This window comes from Rhinopithecus bieti, unplaced genomic scaffold (assembly GCF_001698545.2).
Source record: "Rhinopithecus bieti isolate Rb0 unplaced genomic scaffold, ASM169854v2 scaffold_32740, whole genome shotgun sequence".
NCBI classification, from domain to species: domain Eukaryota; kingdom Metazoa; phylum Chordata; class Mammalia; order Primates; family Cercopithecidae; genus Rhinopithecus; species Rhinopithecus bieti.
In genome coordinates, this window is record NW_016814617.1 from 722,809 (window position 1) to 745,556 (window position 22,748).

The 22,748-nt window shown below is 41.1% G+C and overlaps 1 long non-coding RNA gene across 1 annotated transcript; it reads right to left on the reverse strand.

The window, feature by feature from the left end:
• Positions 1-689: 689 nt before the first annotated feature.
• LOC108514941 (uncharacterized) lies at positions 690-8,584 on the reverse strand. The gene is made up of 2 exons (XR_001881380.1): positions 8,551-8,584; positions 690-2,829 (listed from the first exon to the last, which is right to left on the reverse strand). It is a non-coding gene; the product is annotated as an uncharacterized LOC108514941 (long non-coding RNA).
• Between the last annotated feature and the right edge of the window lie 14,164 nt (positions 8,585-22,748).

Here is a 22,748-nt window from a genome sequence, read left to right on the forward strand (position 1 = left end):
TGAGAGCCAGCAGTGTTTGGGTCTGAGGGAGAAGGGAGAGAGGAAAGTTGAGAAAGTGCATTGCTGCTGTCACAAATTACCCTAAATAGCATCCTAAACAACCCGCAATTGTATCTTACAGTTTTGTAATATAGAGGTCTAACACAAGTTTCCTTGGGTTAAGATCAAGGTGTGGCAGGGCTGCATGCCTTTCTGGAGGCTCTAGGAAGGAATTATTCCATTGCCTTTTCCAGTTTCTAGAGCTGCCCACATTCCTTGGTTAATAGCTCCTTCCTACACCTTCAAACCCAGTAACATAGTCTCTCTATGGTTCTGCTTCCCTGACTACCACATCCCTAATCCAGGGCTCACTTGCATAGTCCAGGATAGTCTCCCTACTTTAAGGGCAACTAATTAGCAAGCTTAATTCCGTCTGCAGCCTTAAGTCCCTTTTGCCATGTAATCTAACATATTCATAGGTTCCAGGAGTTAGGATGTGGATTTTTTGTTGTTGTTGTTGGGGCACAGCGGGGGACATTATTCTCCCTATCAGAGAAAGCTTCAGAGTAAGAGGAGGTGGATAGTAAAGGTCATTCTGTGTAGATAAAACAGCAGTCTCGGAGGCTCTGGAAAGTTTGCAAAGCAGGCTTTGAGGAACTCTAAGAAGTTCAGTATCACAGTAGTGTCATATAAGCAGGTCATTACATATATAATTTATACAATATATCTTGTTCTTAATTTTTACATAAATTATGTTTTTCACATATCTCATCAACATGTATTATAATAAGCATACTTTATGGAGGCAGTAGAGTATTACAGCTAAGAGTGTGTGCCCTTGAGCCAAGTGAGGCTGGGTCCTACTCTCACCTCTACCACTCATTAGCCCCTATACTGTGAGAATTAAATGAGATCAAGAGTCTTAAGTACTTTGCTCAGCCTGGCACATAATAAGCCCCTAATAAATCTGAGTTGTTATCATTGCCATAACTAAACTGTGTCTTAAACTGATCACTCATAACTTGCCACCTTCACTTTCTCCTTAATGTCCACTTCTTGCTGGAAGGAAAAAGAAAGCAGTGACAGGGAGAACATTTCTGACTTATGCAATCTGCTGAGATAACATCGTTATTATCAAGTTCCCATTGTCTAACTGCTGGGGCCTAAATTCAGTCTAGAATCTAAGGACTCTCTGCCCCTGTTGCTTATATCAGCAGGGGTATCTATAGCTAGAGTTTCAAATGGCATTTAGTTATGAAACAGAAGACAGAAAAGCATGGGGGTGGGGAGGATGTTCAAGGATGAACTGAAACTTTCCAAGGTAGGAGTAATAACAGCAGCAACAGCAAAAAGGCATGAGACTCAGAGATGGCTGGGTAGACACGTCTCTATGATTCCTTCTCTATTTCTGAATGCCATTCCAGGAAAATTTGGGTGTCTCCATTTTATCTAGGAATGAGAAAAATCCTATTTTGGTGGGAATTTGGAAATGAATGTATTTCCTATTAGGTGCTTAATTCTGGGGCAATATTTGTTAACCGGTAACTGAGAACATGTAGAAATGGCCTGGCTGTTCGAGACAGTTGTCTGACAACCAAATGGATAAACTACTCTATCTGACCCTCACAGGGTTGACTAGCTGGTCTGAAAGGGGGCATTGTGTAACTACTGGGGAAATGGAATTTCTCTTGCATAATATCAAACTGACCAAATGGTAGGAGGGTCCTGAAGAGAGTATGAGCCATAACTTTACTTGAAAAACCCACAACCTGGGCAACATAGCGAGACCCCCCTGCCTCTACAAAAATAAACGAAATGAGGGCATGCACCTGTAGTCCCAGCTCCTTAGGAGGCTGAGGCAAGAGGATCACTTGAGCCCAGGAGGTCGAGGTTGTAGTGAGCTATGATCACACTACTGCATTACAGCTTGGGTGACAAAGCAAGACCCTATTTAGAAACAAAAACAAAAAACAACAACAAAAAAAAGACTACAATGATGTCATAAAAGCTAAGTATAATATTTATTAGGTGGTGAGCCTCTTGAAGTTTGTCTTGCTTATCTTTGTATTCATGATGGTGCCTTAATACCTTAGGTACTTCTATAAGTTGCTATAATTATTTGTTTAGAAATTAAAAGGGATTTAGTAACTCATACAAATGAAAAAGTTAAGAGGTCAGGTAGAAATTAGGTGTGGTTCCATCAGGGCTATTCTCTGTAATCTTCTCCACCCTTCCCTTCACCAAGTGTGAGCCTTCTGTGTAGGCTGAGAGGAAATCAGTTTCACTTTTTTTTTTTCTTTCCACAACACATAGAGGAGAAAAGGTTACCTCTCCAGCGGCTCTCTAGAAAGAGAAGTTACCTTCTTCAGAAGCTATCAGATAACTTTCCCGCTCACATCTCATTTAGCCCAAACTGGGTTACATGCCCATTTTTTAACCAATCCCTATAGCCAGGAGAATGTCTTGCACGGATTGACTTAGGCCCAGATTTATGAGCCATTCACTTTGACCAAGGGAGTGAGATTCCTCTCTGAATCACCAAGCCCATCAGTGGAGCTGGGGCTGGGATCAATTTCCCTTGAAGATCTTGGGCTGGGCTCCTTATCAATAGGGGATGCCCCTGGTTTTACATGTGTGCTGGCTAGTGTCACAATTCCCATTCAACCTTTGCAATAACTCATGTAGTGGAATTGAAGTTCCCCGTGGTTTGGGAACCAGCTCAAGGTCTCTCGATTAGTGGTGAAGTTGGGATTCCAGGATTTCTGATTCCAAAGTCCACTCTTCTTCCAACATACCACTTGCCTGAGTGAATAAACAAATAATTGTCTGGTGGAAGTAGGGTTTCCCGCCCTGAAAAGGTAATAGAGCAATGGCTAATAGGTAGAAGTTTGGCTAGTCCCACATGAGTTGGGTGACAGTGGGGAGATATTCCACCTCTCTCTGCCTCTGTTTTCTCATCTGTAAAATGGAAGCTGTGCTAGATCTTACCTGATTCGGATGTTGTGAGGATGAAGTGAAAAATATGTAGATCATGAACTTAGAGCAGTGCCCACAGCCTGAAGGAAGTCAACACTCTTACCCGGGGCAGGTCTGCTTTGGGGGCAACTGGTCATTTGTTCCATGGACAATAAAATTATACTCTTCCCTGCTGTATAGAGTTAAACAAGAAAAGAAATGTGTATACATGTGAAAATCTCCTGCATGCTTTTAACATTGTGAGAAGTTAGGATTTGTGGAAAATCTCTGAGTTTCTTCGACCCCCTTTGCAGGTATATTTAAGACTCGAGGTGAGTTGGGGAGGAGTCTGAAAAGCCACTGAATTGCTTTTGTTCCAGAGCTTAATTCTGCCCCAAACTAACTAGTTGCTCTCAGTTATCCTGATGTACCAGTGCTGTGCTGCCTTCTTCATTTCCACTAGTTTTTAAATAATTCACCTTCTTCTCTGCACCCTAATTCCCTATTTTCCATTTCTTTTCTTCCCTTTTCTCCCCATTATTTAAGTATATATTTTTATTTTGAGGCTAGAATTCAGGGTATGATGCAAATGACCTGGTTTAGTAGTGGGTGTCAGACAGGAAAGGGTCACTGGAGCAGGGCACAGACCGGCTGTCCTCCTTACTCTAAGCATTGCATAAAGTCTTTGAATTTTCTTCAAAGAAATTGAATTTTCTTCAAGAAATAGGAGGTAATATTTAAATCTTCAGTTTATAATAAAAAGCCTAGGGGTACAGAAAGCTACTTCATATCACAATGTAAGAAATCATTCCTGCCTCTTTCACACTCCCTACACACTAATTATGCTCATCTGACATTGATAACAAGATGCCTTGTACTTTGTATACTTGCAATGTGCTTTGCACACATTCAAAGAGCATCTGTTAGCCTCTTTTGGAACACTGAAATTATACACATATGTAATAATTAGTTGTGTTATTTATCATCTCTGAAGGTAAAGAAACCATTCTTTCATTCTCTCATTAATTAATCCATTTATTAGATTAGCATTAGTTACTTACTAGTGCCCAGTACTATTTCGAGGCCATGAAAGGCATATGAAGAAAAGTAAGTTATGGTCATTAAGAGGCACTTATAGAAGGCAGTTATAGATAAGATAGCATTGGGATTAGGTAATTAATTTTACAACATCACATATAGTTGGCCAGCATAGATGTTAATTTGTGAAAGAATAACTGGCTGCCTGTGGAATATTGTATATATCTATGAATTTATGTTTGTTATGGTAAACTCTTTGTAGATATACCTAAGTAATATGCCAAGGAATACCTCATCAATCTTTCTCTGAATTTTAGATACATCTTAGCTTGGTTTGTATAAAAAAGGAAGAAACATTTCACCAATTAGACAAGATTGAGAGATATTGTATGGAGTAAAATATTTACAGCTTTGACTTTAGAAAGGAAAAGAGGTATGATGTTGTGAATGTGATAGGTGTAAATAACAATTTTTAAATAAAAATTATATCACTGATGTGTATGTGAGCCAAAGAGTCTGGGCTGAACATACTTGTGACAAATTAGTAGAAAAATCAGCTTAAGTTTTCTTAGTATATCACACACTGATAACATAATGTGAAATTTGCTGCATTCCACTATTTGTACTACTCACACAGGAAAGGAAAATGGAAACTTTCCATTTTACACATTTAGTTCCCCCTCTTAAAGTTGGCAAACACTAACTTTTTCCGCTGCATTTCTACGTAACTGGACTCTTGCCAGCTTGTGTGTGTGTGTGTGTGTGTGTGTGTGTGTGTGTGTCTGTGTTTTAATAGCTAGGCATACTATCACTGGTGCTATTCGCTCAATTTCTCTGCATTTTGGGGTTCAAACTCGTTTCTTTTCATGGACACTTTATGGGAGTAGGAATCTGATCATAGTTCTTTGCAAGTTTGTAAGTAGTTTACTGTCAGAGCACTCAAAGTGACTCAAATAACAGTTCTGAAGTTTTGCTGTTAGGACGTTCCTTCGGGAGTGTTTCATTGCTGTGAGACTGTAGATGTTTCTATTTTGTATTCTAGCTTTGAGTGAGCTGCTTGCTATGCAGGACTTATGCCTTCTGTGCCCCTTCTGATGCTGATTCTTCTACTTGAAATGATCTCCTCTGCTTATCAGTTCTCTACTCATTCTTTGAAGTCCAGCTCAAACAGCCAAGCTACTCCATGTCACATTGCAGGAAATTATTCGTGCCTCCTCCACATTCCCTACAAACTTCACTATGCTCATCCAACATTGATCAGAAGATGCTTTGCACTTTATACACCTGCAATATGTTTTATACACATTCAAAGAGCATGCACAATTATTTTGTAGTACAGTAATGTTGATTGAACTTGGGGCTTCTAAACTGGCATATCTGGCTCTGAGCTTCAACTTCTTGGCTTCTAAATAGGAGATTATTCATATCCACCTCATACAATTGTTTTGAGGATTAGACAAGGTAATATATGGAAAGAGTCCCCATTTCTTGAGGGTTTGCTATAACTGAGACACTGGGCAAAAAGTTTTCCGTAATATCCTCACATGTAGAATGCATACACGTGTTAATTCCTTTAGTCCCAATACTTGGACAGAGTATGTACTCACTGAATATTTATCAAATGAATGAGAACTGGACTGGAGCTGGCAGCAGGGGCCTGTCTGCTGAGTCAGCTGCTCTGAGTCAGCGGTTGAGGCACATACAACACAGGTCTCTAGAGAGGGAAGATACAGACTGGGCTGCACTTCCCACCTATCTGGCTGAAGGGCTGCCAGAGTATGATTCCTGAGCACGATGGAGAGCTCATGGGTAGGGGAGAGTATCATTTCCGAACTACATGATTTCCTTTCTCACTGTCTCTCATTACCACCCTCCCTCACCCCTGTTGACCAATTCAGCCCAGAAGAGGTACAGATCTCATTCTGAGTCACTCCAGGGTTGTATTGGTACAACAACAACTGCATTTTTACTATAATCCATGGAATATAAGAACATTGCAGATCTACATTCTTGGCCAGAAAAAAAAAAAAAAAAAGAAAAAAAATTCAACCAAAGCACTATACCTCTTTAGTGGTAAATATTTTAGGAATGTTAGATGTTCATGAAAATCACACCTAAATAAAATGACATTCCCACTCTTGGGCTCTTATAAATGAAGAGATTTTGGGGATCTCCAGGTTGATGACTCATAACTTTCCCAGTGTTTTTTTCCATGAGCCGTTGATTAAAGTTGGGTGTAGCACTATATATTTTTTCTTTTCCAGCTAAGCTGTTCCCATCATTTGGGAAGTTTTAGAAGCTCTGCAAGCCCCTAGGATACCAGTCTATGCATCAAAACCATTGTATTTGAAATGATATTTAAGGGACGTTGGAAAGGTTTTTTGCAGCCTCCACCCAGGTTTGTCTTGTTCCTGGGGAGCAGTTGTTGTACAGCACAAGAATCTGATGAACAGAAGTTCCCATGATGCATCGAAGGGTTAGTGTTCCCATCTTGCTCTGTTCCTGAAGGCTGGAGTTAATGAAGAAGAGTTTTTATGTGAATGTCAGGCATGTTGCAATAACTAGCCACAATGGAATAGTCATGGCAATTTCCACCACTTGGTTTCTTTGTTTTTGTGATGTTGCTGCATGCTTCATTTTATGAGTATTTTCTTTTCTTATGTGTGGTTGAGCCCATCTATTGCCAATCTTGGGCCTGGATACTTGTATTTAAAAGAGATGAACAGAGAGAAACTGGAAAATTGACAGAATGACATATCCTAAACTCTTATTATTTTTCTTCCCCTACTTCTGCTGACAAATATTCTGGTGATTAATATTCTGATGAGTTTGTGTCCGGAGGAGAAGGAAAAGAAAAGAAAAAGTACTGTGGAAACCAGGCTTCTTTTGGTTATGTTAATATCATGGATACAGACCAAACCTAGTAATATTCCTACTGAAATTAGATAAATGAAAACTGCCAACAGTCTTTTAGTTTTGGCTTTCTGGGGTAAGTCATTTGTGTCCTTGAGGACTTCTATCTTGATCAAAGCATCTACTACCTGATTGCTAATTTATATTGGAGTAGGAACATTAGAATAGAATATAAGGACTTGTGAAATTCTAAAAGTGTCTGGTGGCATCCTCACTCATTTAATTCATGAGGGTGAATAATACTCTCAACTGCAGAAAGGCCTACGTGGAGGATATTGTGTGCATTACATACCTAGATTCCCAAGATGGAAGTCCTTGCATCTGCGGCAATACATGTGATGAACTACTAAAAGCAGACTTTCTTGTAACAACCTTTTGAGGGCTCTGATCAACACAAGCAGAAGGGATGGTAGGTCAGAGCTTAGGTGGGGTATGAGGCTGAAGATGTTGAATTCATAAAGTGCCACTTTATAGATGTAACATATGCAGGGAATATACCTCCATTCCTAACTGCCTGTGTTAGGAATTTTATACCCTTCCAACACTTCCATCACCTTCCTCTCTTCCCTGCCTATACTTGGAAAAGATGCCAAACGCTTCCTTAGTGCTTCACCTATCCAGTTTCGAAGTTGTTATGTGCATCCGATTCCAAATTTCAAAGCAACCCTTTTGCCATTTTTCACTGTGTTATTCTCTCTGTGTTACTACCGGATTTTTTTTTGTTGTTGTTTGTTCATTTATTTTTTTATGACCTGACATCAAATCCTGTCTAAACACTAACACCTTTTCATGTTAAAATAAAAGTCAGTTTAACAAATAAGGCCAGGAAGAAGGCGAAGTGTCTCCCTGCTGTTACCTTGTTCTGGAATTCTGGAATTCCTCCACTTCTGGACTTCTGGAGTACTGGGAGTGTGAGTGTGAGTGTGTGTGTGTGTGTGTGTACGCGTCAAGAGGGAGACACAAGCTCAGCTTTTGAATTGGCCAGCCTAGTGACCAGCGAGCCCGCCCCCACTCTTCTCCCTCCCCCTCCGGCGCTCACACTCAGGAAGCAGCTGGCTGCAGGCCGGCCCTCGCGGCCGCACACACATCCACACTCCTCGCCGGGCCGCCTTCCTCCCTCCCTCTTCCCCCTTCCCCTCTCCCTGCCGAGTGCCGCGGCCACTGCCCCTCCCGGGACCCCTTGTAAGCCGTCCGCGGCCGTCCAGGGTCGCACCGGCGACGGAAGCCGCCTGCAGCAATTAGCCAGCATCCCGGGGTCGGCCCCCAGAAGCACTCCCCGGCCCAGGACAAGGATGAACAGGACAGGCGAGGCACAAAGTCGCAACTCAACTTTTTAGAAACATTATTTGCGTGTGTATGTGTGTAGCAGGGGAGAATGAGCTGATGCAGAGGGTCCAGCCGCCCCGCCTCTGCCTCCTCCTCCCCCTGCCGCCGCTGCCCTCGCAGACGCGCGCGCACACACGGCACTTGGGCCGGGTTTCCGCGCTCCGTCTCCCGGCTTGGATGGGGGTTTTCATTTCCGAAGGAGGCAGAGCCCGCGGAGCGCGCTGAAGGGCTGGAGCCCCAAGTTACTCCTCGTCAGTGCTGGCCGCCCGCTGTCACTCGCGCTGGCTGGCCGGCGGAAGGGACCCGCACACCGGGCTTTGTTGTGGAAATCCCGGTTACCTGGTAAGTGGATGCCATAGGAACTTTGCTCGCAGGCGAGAGACGGGGAGAAACCGGGCGCTTGAGAGTGTGGGGGAGTTAAAGCTCAGAGACGCAAACTAGGGATTAGAAATAGTTTTCCACGCTGAGCCGGTGGCGTTCGCGCGGGTTTAAGGATACGCGCACCCCAATCCCCAGAGTCATAGGTCACTGAGAGACCTGCGCTTACTGAGATTGATAGCAACAATTAGGGTTCAAACAGTGTTCCTGTCAGTGGCCTAAGAGCGCCCAATGTAGAAGACAGAAAGATCAACAGGGTTTTAAAGTTTCGCTAATTAGGAACAGTTTTTGTTTTTTCATTTTAAGTAGAGGGGGCAGAGGGGTACACAATCAGGGCAAGTTGCAGGACGCACGGGCGTGGGGCGCTCCACTTCAGAGCCCCCACTGAAGGGAAACTTTGGCGAAGTGGGAATTGATGGGGTGACGTGAGGTCTCTCGCGCACACACGGGGCAGTAGTTGTATTTTCAAGTTCCACGTGTTTGTGGAGCTTCACGAAGACTGTTGTCCACGCCTGTGTCTCATCCAAGCCGGTGTCCCCATGATTGCAAGAGGTGGTCGGGTTGAGGGTACCTACACTCCTCGCCGGTACCGGCCCGGCGACCCACAGCCGCCGGGTCAGTAACTATAACCTCCCACGCCGCCAGTGCGCAGACACAGCCAGACACGAACCCTCCCCGCCGGGTTCGTCACCTCGCGTTTACATTTTATGGGGCCCGACAAAATGTCAGCACTGTTTGGAAAATGTCTCAGTCTCGGAGACTTTGTCCTGCGCACGGCTCTAGTCCCTATAAATGACCCTGTGTGTATTTTGAAGTCGGCCCGGGTCGCTCTCTGGAAAGCGTGAGTGAGCTGCGGTCTCTCTCCTAGACACACACCTTGCCCCGAGCGACAGTTCCAAGTTACTCACTGGAGCTGACAAGTCACCTCGGGGATAAGGAAGTCACCCAAATGTCTGGAAATCTTGGCCCTGGCTGATTTGTCATCCTATGGATGATTCAATTAGGTACCTGACGGGAGAAACTTTGGGGAAGGGTTTCTGGCTCCGCGTTCGCGCCCTCCGAATTGTTGGAGGTGTTTGGGAGGCGAGAAGCGAAGGGAAACCATAGGCTTAGGACACTGGCTTGGCGGGGGCCGGTGGCCAGCGTGTGGGGGCTGCGAGCCCGGCCATGGCTACTCCGGGCTACAGGCTCCGGCCGGGGCGGGCAGCGCGCGCGGGTCCCCGCCGCCCGGGCTTCCCAGCCGCGGCGCCCTTTCGGCCCCCGACTTACTCAGGAGCGGGTTGCACAACAGGAAGCCGGCACTAGTTTGTTTTGTTTTGCTGCGTTCGCTCGCTCGCTCGCGCACAGGGCCGAGGTTTAGGGGCGGAGGCGGCGGGGGGGTGACGGGGTCGCAGCCGCGCGTACCCAGCCGGGCGCTGTCGCCTCCGCCTCCGTACCCGCCCCTAGTTCCGCGCCAAGGAACCTGGATTTCCGACCCCAGCAGCGAAGCTAGTGGGATAGGGAACCGATAAGGGCTGCCCTCCTCCTGCCTTGTCCCACGCGCCTCTCCCTGGCGGGCTCCCGCCACCTCTCCCGACTTCTCCAGTCCTCCTCTTGGCAGGAGCGGTCTCCAGGACTGAGGTCTCCGTCCCCCTGCTCTGTGTGCCTCCTTGAGCCCCCCCCGCTAGTCTGCCCTGGTATAAGCTTGGCCCTCATCTCTGGAGCATCTAAACCCGGGGCAGGGGTAGGGAGCTACTTCCGGAATCGCAGGGAGCAGGGTCCGTAGAGACAGGACTCGTGCAGTCGCGGCCCCGTTTCACGGAGAGGGTTGCTCTTGCACCCTCTCCCCGAGCTGGCAGAACCACCTTCCTCCAGGAATTCAGCATCTCCTGAGAGTTGGGGCCCCGGGGCCCTGGAGTTTGTGAGAAGAAGGAAGTTCTGCAGCTCCCCCCAGTGGACCAGTTCCCGTTAGTATGGGACCGGGAATCTCAAGGATAGACTATTAAAGCTAGAGTGGACCTTGGAGTCACCTACTGATGAGGAAACCGAGCCTCAGAGACGTTAGAGGTTTTGCCCAAGACCTCACAGCCAGCTGTTACAGACCCAGGACAAACCCTTAAAGTTTTCAGTTAGCAGTTAAGAGACCATTTCTTGGCTCGAAGATGAACTGAAGACAAATGCGAAGTCTGGTTCTGTCCCCTCTGAAAGCTTTGATGAGTCATGATTTCTACCTTGGGAGTTAGCCAGACGTGTCTGTTTCCCCCTCTGTCTTGTTTCTCACTGGACCTCCCTTTTTAGACTAAACTTTTTTTGGTACAAAATCGATTTGTGTTGGTTTAAACCTTCCTATTTCTTCTGTCTCCTCCTAGTTTGCTTCCAGTGGTTCTGTGTGAAGCAGGTGCAACCTGCAAAGGTTTGCAGAAAAAGAATCCACCACGATGAAGGTCGTTCTGAGAAAGTTTGAAGCAATTTAGACAGGAGAGTGTTACATTATGTGCATTTTTTTTTTTTTTTTGCAATTGAGAACAAGCTAAAGTGTAAGGATCATCTATAACCGTACTGCAGTTTTCATATATTTTCACTAGTTGTCTGTGCAGCCAGACTAGCTCTGACGTTACTTTTGAAAGGAAGGGTAGAGGGCATTTTTTCCACTATTTTCAAAACACCTTTCCTTATTGGTAGTTTGTTAATTGCTTTCTTTTCTTGCCCAGAAGACTGAGTAATCCTTGAGTATGAGTAGATCTATTTAACTGCCGCTGTTAACTTCTCGCCTTGGGTCACCTTAGGCCAGTTTGGGGACAGCATCTTTAATCCCTTAATTCCACTGAAGTTCCTTAGTAGTAGGCAGGTTATCAGAGGTTGAATACCTAGGGTTTGTTGGTTTGCTTGGAAGAAGTGATCATTGCTTCAAATAATGCAATCTTTATTGGGGTGGCGGATGAACTCCAAGGTCCACCTAGTGGGTGAAATTCCTACTGAGCTAAAATAGGCTGGGTAGGGGAGGTTAAGTAATAGCCAGATAATGTTTTGTATCAGCCCTGCCTTCATTTATGCAGGAGAAAGTGGTCTTTCTGCCATTTCAGAAGAGAGCTCAGTGTTCTCGGTCTTTTTTTTTTTTTTTTTCTCCTCCTAGTAAATTAAGCCCAAGGACGTTTATTCTTTCCACTGTTGTCTCTCTCATATCATAATTATTGATCTTTGGAGTTGGAGTGTTAATTTACTCTTCTCCCAGATTATAGAAGATGTACTTCTGGAAGGAGATAACTGAGAAAGTGGCATCACGTGCACATTTCTCATCTCTGGAGAAGTCATTTTCTGTGTTTCTGTGATTATTTTCTGTAGGGGGCATTATATTGTAAATAAGGTGGAGATACAGGACTGAACTGTTTGACTTTTTCCTAAGTTTGGTTGGTTCATAGACTGTATCAGGACTGCAGAAAAAAGACACATAGGAAATCTGTGTGATAAAAAAAACTTGTTGCCATTCTCATTCAAGGAAGATCACACATAACAAAACCTTTGAAATGACATTGATACATAGTTTGATTAAAAGATGCCCAAGTCCCCAGCTTTTGTAGTTTCCCACTTACTTGAGGCAGAGTTGACACAAAAGCCAAATTTTCTATTGAGATAAAATAAGATATCCTTATGGAAAAGCACACTTATCTTAAGCTTGATGCATTTTTTTGCAAGTGGAACACACCCACATAACTAGCCTCCAGATCAAGAAACAGAGCATTATCAACACACCAGAAACATCTCTCACACTCCATTCCAGTTACCACCTCTGCCTAAGGTAACCACTGCCCTGGTTTCTAACAGATATGTTAGTTTTGTCTGTTTTTTTAAAAAAAATATCTTATGTAAATGGAATAATTCAATATGCACTCTTGGGTCTGGCTTCTTTCGCTCAACACAACAACCTTTTATTAGGTCAAATAATTTGGACTCCCCCTTTAAAGATGATGGAAACAGTCTGGCTTGCAGAAATTAGTGAGGCATTACTTAATATGATAGAATTAAGGAAAAACACTAACCAAACTGAAGCCATATTTATATTCTGATGACAGTCTGGTTAGGGAGACCAAACAGACACAAGTGAAATGTCTAATGTGACACCAGTGTAGGTGAGCAGGAAAATTCAGAGGAGTTCCTTACGCTAAGGCAACCCAGAGTGTATTTCACAGTCCCTTGGTGAGGGGCAGCAACCCCCATAATAATAAAAAAAAAGTGCCTGGTTTCAGTACTGAACTGTTCATTTGCAACTTTTAGCTGGGATTTTTCATTGTTCACCAGTAGGCCAAGATAAAGGCAAGAGTAAAATGCCTCCCCAGAAAAGGGAATAGAATTTCTGTGCTACTTTTTCCTAGTAGAGAAAGAAATAGACTAGGAAACTTGCAACTGTAATTAAACTGGTTCCATAAGCCATGGGATTCATGATTATGCTCACACCTCACTTGTATTTATTCAGGCAATAAATTATAGATGTGGGGTATAATTGTGTAATTCACTTATGCCATGTTTTTCAGTATGAAACATCAGTGTACAGAATGAACAATGTAAATAGAATAAATGTATGTGAATATATAGATGTAGCATAAATATATGATAAATGTATGGTGAAAAATATAAATATATAGGTGTAAAACAACCTATGTACATGTAAGGGCTGGGGAAGGTTCCAAGATAAATTATCTGTAACCCCAGAACTCAATAAAATTAGAATTTAGACAGGGAAATGAAACACGGACAAGTAACTGTAATGCAGTGTAGAAAGTTATGAATGTTGAAAGAGAGATGTGTAGAGTAAAATAACATTTATTGGGTCCTTTTGTGTACTGAACAGTGTCCTAAGCATGTGATGTGGATTCTCATTTATTATTGTGTAATTTTTTTTTTTTTTGAGACATAGTTTCACTCTTGCTGCCCAGGCTGTAGTACAATGGCACAATCTCGGCTTAGTGCAACCTCCCCCTCCCAGGTTCAAGTGATTCTCCTGCCCCAGCCTCCCAAGTAGTTGGGATTACAGCCATGTGCCACCATGCCCGGCTAATTTTGTATTTTTAGTAGAGATGGGGATTTCACCATGTTGGTCAGGCTGGTCTCAAACTCCTGACCTCAGGTGATCCACCTACCTTGGCCTCCCAAAGTACTGGGATTACAGGTGTGAGCCACCATGCCTGGCCTGCTATTCTGTAATGTTATGAACTATGCACAGTAGCATTACATTATCCTCATTTTACAGGTCAGATTTGTAGAGACTAAAAAAGGATCAAGGAGGGCCTAAAGTGGGTATTTGGAGTGGGCTTGGAGGGTAAGTAGGATCTGGATTTGGGGGAAAAGAGAGGAAAATAAAGGAGGAGGGGAAAGACCATCTAGCTGGACTCTAAGGCAATTTGTAGAATTAACAGAAACAAAGATGCAATCATGTTCCACTTTGGGAAGAAAATCAAGGAATTTGTAAAACTTGAATTATGAGGTTCCCAGTAGCTGAGGGCAGACTTGAGTCAAGGAAAGCTGGTGGGGCCATCCTTGTCTGACGTGATCTCTTCAAAGCCAGGAACAAGAATGACTGCACGCTCCTTCAGGCTCAGCAAGCCTTGCTGAACTGTAGATGGGCAGATGACGTCACAGTGCAAGATCATAACTGTCCTATGCTCTGTGATAAGGAGATCAGACTTTCTGAATACCAGTGATTTCCAAAGTTCTAAGCCAGCTCCATCAAATTTCTTTTGTAGGCCTGCTGAATATTGTACACAGAAAACCAACCAGATGCTAGGGCTAGTTATGAATTCTTGTTATTCTTGTGTGTGAAGAAATGGATTAATATTTTCCCAACCTTTTCAGCATGACCGATAGATTCCACTTCTGTCTGTAACTTGGCTGAGTCATTCACGGAGGTTTTCAAAAAATCTTTTTAATAAATATGTTGTCATGTTGGTTAAGGGCCTAGTCATTGTTGTGGACGTTCATACTTCCGCAGTGATGTCAGTGAACATAATTTAACTTCTGTAAAACTGCTGTCTACCAACAGCCAGAAATAGTTACATCGGTCACTTTTAAGCAATAACTGCTGAAGGAAAAAAAATCGCTCAGTTACATATGTGATGGGAACACAATAAGATGCCTGAGTATTTGGTTTAGGGAGTGATAAATTTTATTTCTAGAATCTTCCATAGATAAATGTTTGTTACCCTTTTTAAAGGATTGTGATCTTTAGCCTTGCAAATACCTAGTCATGTGGACTAAGTAGTTAGTTATACAGACTAAAGGATAATGAATGCTCTTTTCATTTGCCACATTTTATTCCTTATGTACCCTCTTGTGTGAGGATGGGCTTTTTTTTTTTTTCCTTGAAAGAAAAATCTCCAGCCAGTTATTTTACTTTTATATTTCTGAAGAAGAAGCCTTTGTGTCTCAAACCCTGGCCATGTGCTATTCACTCTTTGCAATTCAGGTAATTAATTCAGCAGTGACATCATCGGGAATGTGTTCATTTTTCCATTTCACATTCCTCTTTTCAGAATCTCATGGCTAATTCATATTAAGACCACATTTTGAAAGACTCAGTTCTCAAAGACATTGTGTGTTAATTTAAACTTTACCCACTTTAGCAGTGTAAGAGGGGGGTTTTATTCCAGGGAAAGTTACCTGTCCACTGCAATGAAGAAGATTCAAATTTTTCGGTAATTTTGATCCTGATTCTGTCAGTTGATTGATCAATTATTACTTATTGAGCACAATTGATCAATGGATATTTACTGCACAGTGAAAGATAGCAGTGGTAGGAATGAAGGTTTGTATCATTGAATCCTTATGTTTTATAAAGCCAAAAATGTCAAACCCTTAAATCTTTTCTGTTCTTCATTCCAGCTATATTTTATTATTTATTTTACTTTGACTGTTCAACTCTGTCTCTACCTCCAGCTGTTCTTGGTAAGTACTTGGGTAGACAAATAGTCCAAATAGTCCACTGCTTTTTAACAGTGACTTTTATGCTGTTTTGACTGTGACTCACCCTACAATTTATTTTTTGTCTTACCCAAAAGACGTGTATGCATACAAATGGGCAGATAGGTATACCCACAAATAACTGAAGTAAAACAGATACTTCACCATTAATACATTTGATGTACTCCAATAGCTTCTATTTTATTCTAGTAGTCCTATTTCATTAAATAATGCTTTCTCTGTTGAATAATTAATTTCATGGACCACCAGTGAATTGCAATCTAGTTTGAAAAACACTACTTTAAAATGAATACTTCATTGAACGTAGATGTAGGAACTTATAGCCTATGGGCCCAAGACATGGTACTTTCTGAACCTATTTATGTTTTCTTAAAATCTTTTGGTTCCAAGTTCATTTTCATTTTCTGTGATTTCTTATAGCTGACCAAGAAAATCCCTAATTTTCCTCTTCTCCCTTGCCATTTTTGGTAGGACCATGGCTCTCTATACCTTTCTGTACTCATTGATGAGTTAATGACTGGGGCAAAGTAAATGAAACACTTCTAAGTAATTACTACTGAAAGTAGTGACATTTAGTAAGCTAGGAGGATATGAAAGTTATATAGATGCACTGAAGAGTGGAAAGTAGATTCTAAGAGAGGTTATTGAACTTTTAATACTGCCCTCCAGCAGTATATTCCTGAAGGTCCTGAATTTCCTTCAGCAATCTATAGCCACTATCATTGTATGGAAGGCTCTCAATGCTGCTTCTGATTTTTAAATGAGGATTGACTAAGAGTATAAATTCCTGAATTGGATGTGGTCATTCTTTTTTTCCTACTCCCTTTCTTTTCTCTCCTTCTTTCTTTCCTCTGTGTCCTGTTCATATTTACTACTCATATTTTGAATGTCATAGCCATTAATTTAAGTTTAAAGTGATATGGCCAGTCCTTTCACTCTATAAACTTAGGAAAGATTATTTTAATTTTTGAGAACATTTTATAAAATATAAAAATGAAAAGTTAAAACATGTATATCTCTAATTAGATAGCAAAGGGTTTGAATTCACAGATAAAACAAAGTCAGAGTTTCTATTAGGTGAGCTCCCTCATGTTCATTACATTATCTTTTCTGAGTGGTCTTTGGAAGAATGGTCTTGAAGAATCTCTGCAGAGGACACTAAATTGTATTCATATTTTTCAATTGGTGTAACTCATAAGTGAAACCTCTTTTATTTTGTCTTATTGGTGATTATATTGCTTAAGTAACATTTGTACATCTTGGTGTTCAGAATAAATATATTCATTTTCTTAGAATTACAACGTTAGGCCTTGGGAGTACCCAAGTGAATAGGTCTGCACATAATAGTTATTAGGTGTAACCTCCCTAACTTTCTCCTCCACATTTCAATAATGAGGAATTACCTCAGTTATGTTTCTGTGTAACTTCTGTTGTAAATTCTATGAATTTGTTAGTTTCATGAATAAAGTTATGGAACCACAGAAATGATCAAACTCTACCTTGTTATGGGTTATCATATCATGATATAGTATCCTCCAGTTTCAATTTGGAGAAATAATATTGTACACATCCAATATATTTCCTTTATAATATCCTCCAGTTTCACAGGCACATGTTTGCACTTTCCTCTGTTAAAATTGCAGACAAGAATAATTTTGATTTATTGGTGACATCTAATATAGCTGTGTTTATATTGTTGCCAATAAAATGACTTACATGATTGGTTTTTGTTTATACAATCTTTTCTGAGGAGTCAGTCACCTGTGTTAGGACAAGGTACATTCTGCTTATTTAAATGAACTCCTAGGATCTAAGAACATTCAGCTCTATCTGTCCTTGATTGAATTGCAAAATGTACTTCACACTGCAGCCGTGCATGAGAATAACTTATATTATCTATCAATAGGCTTTTCATTTCTATATTCTTCTGGCTACAAAAGCTGTAACAAGAGAAGCCCATGGGAATAGCACGGGCCTATTAACAATCAAGGCAGTGATGTTGAAAAGGCGGCATTAATGAAATTATACAGTCATGAACCCGAAGGGAAAAAATAAAAAGGATCAATAAAAACTCTTATTGTAGATAGCTTAGACAGATACATAAGAAATAGAGTCAGAAGCAGTTTGTTTGCTGGCCAGTATTTTGTGCCTCATTATCGGGTTTTCTATGCAGAGTAAGAAGTGCTTGTGGCATAAGAAATGGAAAATGTAACAAAGGCTAAATGTAGCCTAAGGAAATGAAATGATGTATGAAAATTAATAATTAACTGGCTCATCAGATGAATTATGACTCTAGATGAGTCTATTAATGATATTTGCTAAGAAAGGGCCTTTGACTGTAAATAGGCATTATGGAAGTCGTGTTCTTGAAATTTTCTGGAATGGATGAGTTAACATTGCTTTTCGTTTGTTTAATCTTTTAATCCATGACGAGCAGTGCCTGGAGCCTTGGGTAGAAGGTAGAGTCATGATTTTATATTTTGATTAAAGTCATGCTTTTTCAGAAAACTCATGGAATTACGAAATGGTTTTGTGCCTTAGTTTCCTTAGGGGTTAAGTAATTTTCTCTCTGACCTGATTTACAGAGGTGTGTTTGAAGAGTTTGAAAGTGGTCAAAAGGAAAGATTTATTAACTTTCATGCTGACTCATATTAGCAGAATTAACATTTTCATTGTAGGAACCAATGTAGTATTAAAACTCTAAATACGTCACTATGTCAGATTCAAAATATCCTAAATTTTTACGTCTGGATGCTCCTTGCTTTTCTTCTTCTTGTTTCTTTTGTTTTTGTTGTTGGTAGCCTAGAGGAGAGTAGTTGGATGGAGAACAGAGGAGAAAATGCTGACTAGAATATTGTGATTGGATTTTTAACTAGAAAGGTGCTCTTCCAATGGAATCCCATCAGTTAAGTTTTTGACACTGATTAGTTGTGATTTTACCTTTTTGACAAAATATATTCTTCATGGTTAGCATTGCCATAGACGCATTGCTGATGGGCAAGCCTTTGTATCAGCTTTCACTTTGATGGGGGTAGTAGAGTATGCTATTGTTTTTTGCTTCCATGTCTACCCTCCAGATTTAAATGCCATAAGTATAAAATCTACATATTTATTCTTGAGTATAGCAAATGCGTGTTCTTGATAGTCTTTCTTTTCTAAATTGCCTGGAATAACAGAATTTCAAGAGACCATAGTGAATAGATCCAAATTCCTCAACCTTTTATGGATGAAAAACTGTAAGTCCAGAGAAGTTATAAATGATTTGTCAGAAGTAGAACCCAGGTATCTTGACTTTTTGAGTGCCATTTCACTCAGCCTCTATGAGGGCCTTTCTTAAAAGTTATAATAGCATTTTATCCCTTTTTTGTTACCAAGTGCCTTAGAATTATATCTTGATCATATGGCCTAGCTAAAAAGTATGCAAAATATTATATAAATAGATGAAATTTATTTTTACATTCTATTATCTAATGTTTGAGAAATCTGTTGGCATAATTAATGTGAAAAGTGGAATATTAGCCATATTTTCATGTTTAGTTTCTTTTATTTTTGTCTTGAGGCTGGTTTTGCTCAGCTCACATGCCATTGGCCTATTGGTTTTTTCTTTATGGTATTAATCACTTTACTTTCTGGCTGTCGCTTTCTCGGTAATAAAATTTATGTACATTTTGTTGTTGTTCTTACTTTCAACCTAAAACTATTTAAAACAGGAGTGTAGTTTATATATAAAAAAAAAATAAATATTCATTGCAAGACAGGCAGGTGTGAATGCCTGATACTTAATTAAGTTCTCAGTGCTCTAATTATTTTTCCTTCGTGCAAACTCACCTTCTTAATGATCATGCCTAATGCTAAGTACCTCCTTATGTGTTTTATCCAGGTTTTGATGAGAATTCCTGCTCGTATATGATCTTGCTGCCAAAAAATGACTCCCTTATTTTTGAAAACCTGGAAATGGGCACAGTCTGAAAATCTGCAGACACTTGTCACTTGGACCATGGTCTTACTGACTCATATTTCCAGTCATGTTGAACAATTATTTATTTAAAAAAATTGGCTAATATGACATATTTCTTTTGCCTTTTTTTGGCGGGGGGTTTCTGCTGAATAAGTGCTTTCTTCTGCAGGGTTCAAAGTGCTCAGAGAACACTATTTTATCAATGAGAGGAAAATAGATGGCCAATTTTACTGGCAAAGTACAGAGACATTAAATGACTATTGCTCATGATCTACCAATGAATGGATCAGCATACTGACTGGTGACACACAGGAGTTCTCCTACATAAATGTACCATAAAAAGCATTGGAATTTTTCCAATGTAAGAATTGAGGTTATCTGGTCACTCCTGCTTTGTACTCATGGGAGAAGAGGGCAGGAGTGAGACCTGACTTAAAGGAATATGGTTGAGTGTTTTCCAGGACTAGATGACATGATAGTATTAAATGTCACAAACTGATGGAATTCTTAGTGAAAATAGAGAATTACTAAGAATGAAGAAAACATTCTAAATTTTGTATTGTTAATTACTTTTGAATTTCCTCAACATAGGCACACAGAGGAAACTTTGCAGAAGGCATAGTGCTTGAGTTAAAATTAGATATTTTGATTTTCTAAAATAAAAGAAAATAAACTCTTCACAAAAGTTTTCTCCTTGATAGCCTTTTCTCGATTATTTATGGAGTAATTTATTTGGAAGTTGAGTTGAAAAATGTTCGTTCAACACTTTGAGTGGATCATACACAAAAAGTAAGAATCATCCATTTGAGGATATCTGGTCACTCCTGCTTTGTACTCAGTCCTTATTTCCTGTGTTTGTCGAGCTTTGGCTTCTTTCCATGACTGTCATCTCTAAAAGACTGATTGTGACAGTGTCTATAATACATTTGGCCTAGTGGTGCAACCATGGCACTTTACCACCTCATTGCATACATTTTGGGGAGCTATTGGTCAAGGGAGGGCAGGGCCTTCTTTAGTAATTTACAACCCGGCGTCATCACGTGGGTGGGTGATGATATCCTGCTATCATGTTCAGTACTTCTCTTGGTTCTCGTTCTGCTTCCTTAATGTTAGGAAGCTTTATGGAACCATGGTAGATTTATTGAGTGTCATGCATCATGTACATACTGGACAGGTCGCTTTTAGTAGGGACATTCTCTTGTTATGCTCCCCGTATGGTGTTTTGCACACCCCTTCTCTTTTCTAGGATTTTAGTAGACGATTACAGTATCGTGGTGTTGATTCTCTTCCAATCTCCATAACTCAGGATCATTATAGAACCAATACCCTAATGCTGCCATGTATATTTGAATATATGAATATATGGATATATGAAAATTTTGTGGTATTCCCAGGCCTAGGTGTTTACCTTTTTCGAATCTAGGGACTATGAAAAGATAGCTCTTAAAGTGAAAATCAGAGATGGTTTAGTGTCCCCATAGTCTCATTTAGAGCCATGTCTGCTTTGTGGTTGTTTACTAGAACTTTGAAGCATTGGTCTCACAGCTCATGTAGGTGGTGCTTTTGGGTTTCCCAAGACCCACTGTAGCAAAAATGAACTGTATGGAAAGATCCTCTAGGGAGCAAAATAAATTTTGTTTTGCAAGCTGGCACCAGTAGATTGTTGTAGTTGCCAAGAGCGCTGTATTGAGAAGGGCTCAGTGGCAAACAAAACAATGCAGTGATCTATAATCCATGTCCACCGTGAATGCAGAAAGGGAGAGTGCCTGCCAATGAGCTATGTATTTGAGGACCCTGTTCTACATAAAAGGCCATCTTGCTAAGAGTGCTTCTTTTCTTCCTGATGTGAGTGATATACAGGTTGAAAAACTCACCGTATCTTATTTTCATTTTTGCTTTTAAAAATGCCTGCGTTTATTTTTTTAAACAGGCTTATAACCCACACCATGGATAACTTATTGGACTTTGCCTGAAAGGAGTCATTAGTGACATTGGATATTTGACCATCTTGGCCACAGTTTTTTCAGAATGAATGGAAGATCATGCAGCATGAGTCTCCACCGGACATCGGGAACCCCACAGGGGCCTAGGATGGTCAGTGGCCACCACATTCCTACCATCCAAGCCCACTCCGGGACTCCTGGCCCCTCGCCCTGTGGCAGCACATCAAGCCCCACTATGGGAAGCCTTGCTAACAACCTCCATCTCAAGATGCCCTCAGGAGGAGGGATGGCTCCTCAGAACAACGTGGCTGAGAGCCCCATCCATCTGCCTGCCTTAAGCCCCAGGAGACAAATGCTCACCAATGGGAAGCTGCGATTCCAGGTCACTGAGGCTGGAGGCATGTCAGGGTCACATACTTTAAAGCCAAAGCAGCAGGAGTTTGGAAGCCCTTTTCCTCCAAATCCTGGGAAAGGTAGGATTGTCTTTCTGGGATCTTTTAAAAATGGAAACAATTTTTTTCTCCCCTATCCCATTTTCTGCCAGCAAATCCTATGGAAAAATACATGATTCAGTGTCAGGGTCAAAGTTGATGGTCTCATAATGATATATAGCTTGCTCAGTAAGGGAGTGGGTGTGTATGTATTAAAGGGGAAGGGACCACAGTGGTAAATACTGAGTATGAGACATCTCCTGCGACTGTGAAACAGAGTACCAGTAAGATAGAAAGATAAGAAATAGGGAGGCAGGCTAGGTGGTTGTGGTGGAAGGGTAAATGCTGGTTTAGCAAGATTCTGCCCTCCAGATACGTGTAGCTCTGTCCTGATTCCCTGGGGGCTGAATGCTCCAGGCCATGGACAAGAAGAGTGACTGGAACTGTCTTTATGCCAGTGCTAAAAGTTCAATGTAGAAAGAAAGTGATAAAAAAGGGAGAAATTTTCATAGCCAATAAAATGAGGAATCAGTACATATCAGTGATAAGAAAAATTACTTTAAGAGTAAAACCTGTAATTTTTATAATACAGCTAGTAGCAAGAGGGAAGCAAGCTAGAAGGGAATAATGAAAAGATGTATTTGGTGCTTGTGGAGAACTAGAAAACCTGGTCAATTTGAAGTGCAGAGAGAATGTGCTTTTAATTCAGTAGCGTTTGAATTACCATATATTTTAAATTAAAGAATAATTGTTGGTGAATAGCAGGTTATTTGAATGACACACTATCTCTAGAAATTGATGTTGAATTAATGAGATTATATTGTAGATGACGTATGTATTTAGAGAAAGAGCATGTACCCCACGTGAAATATAGCT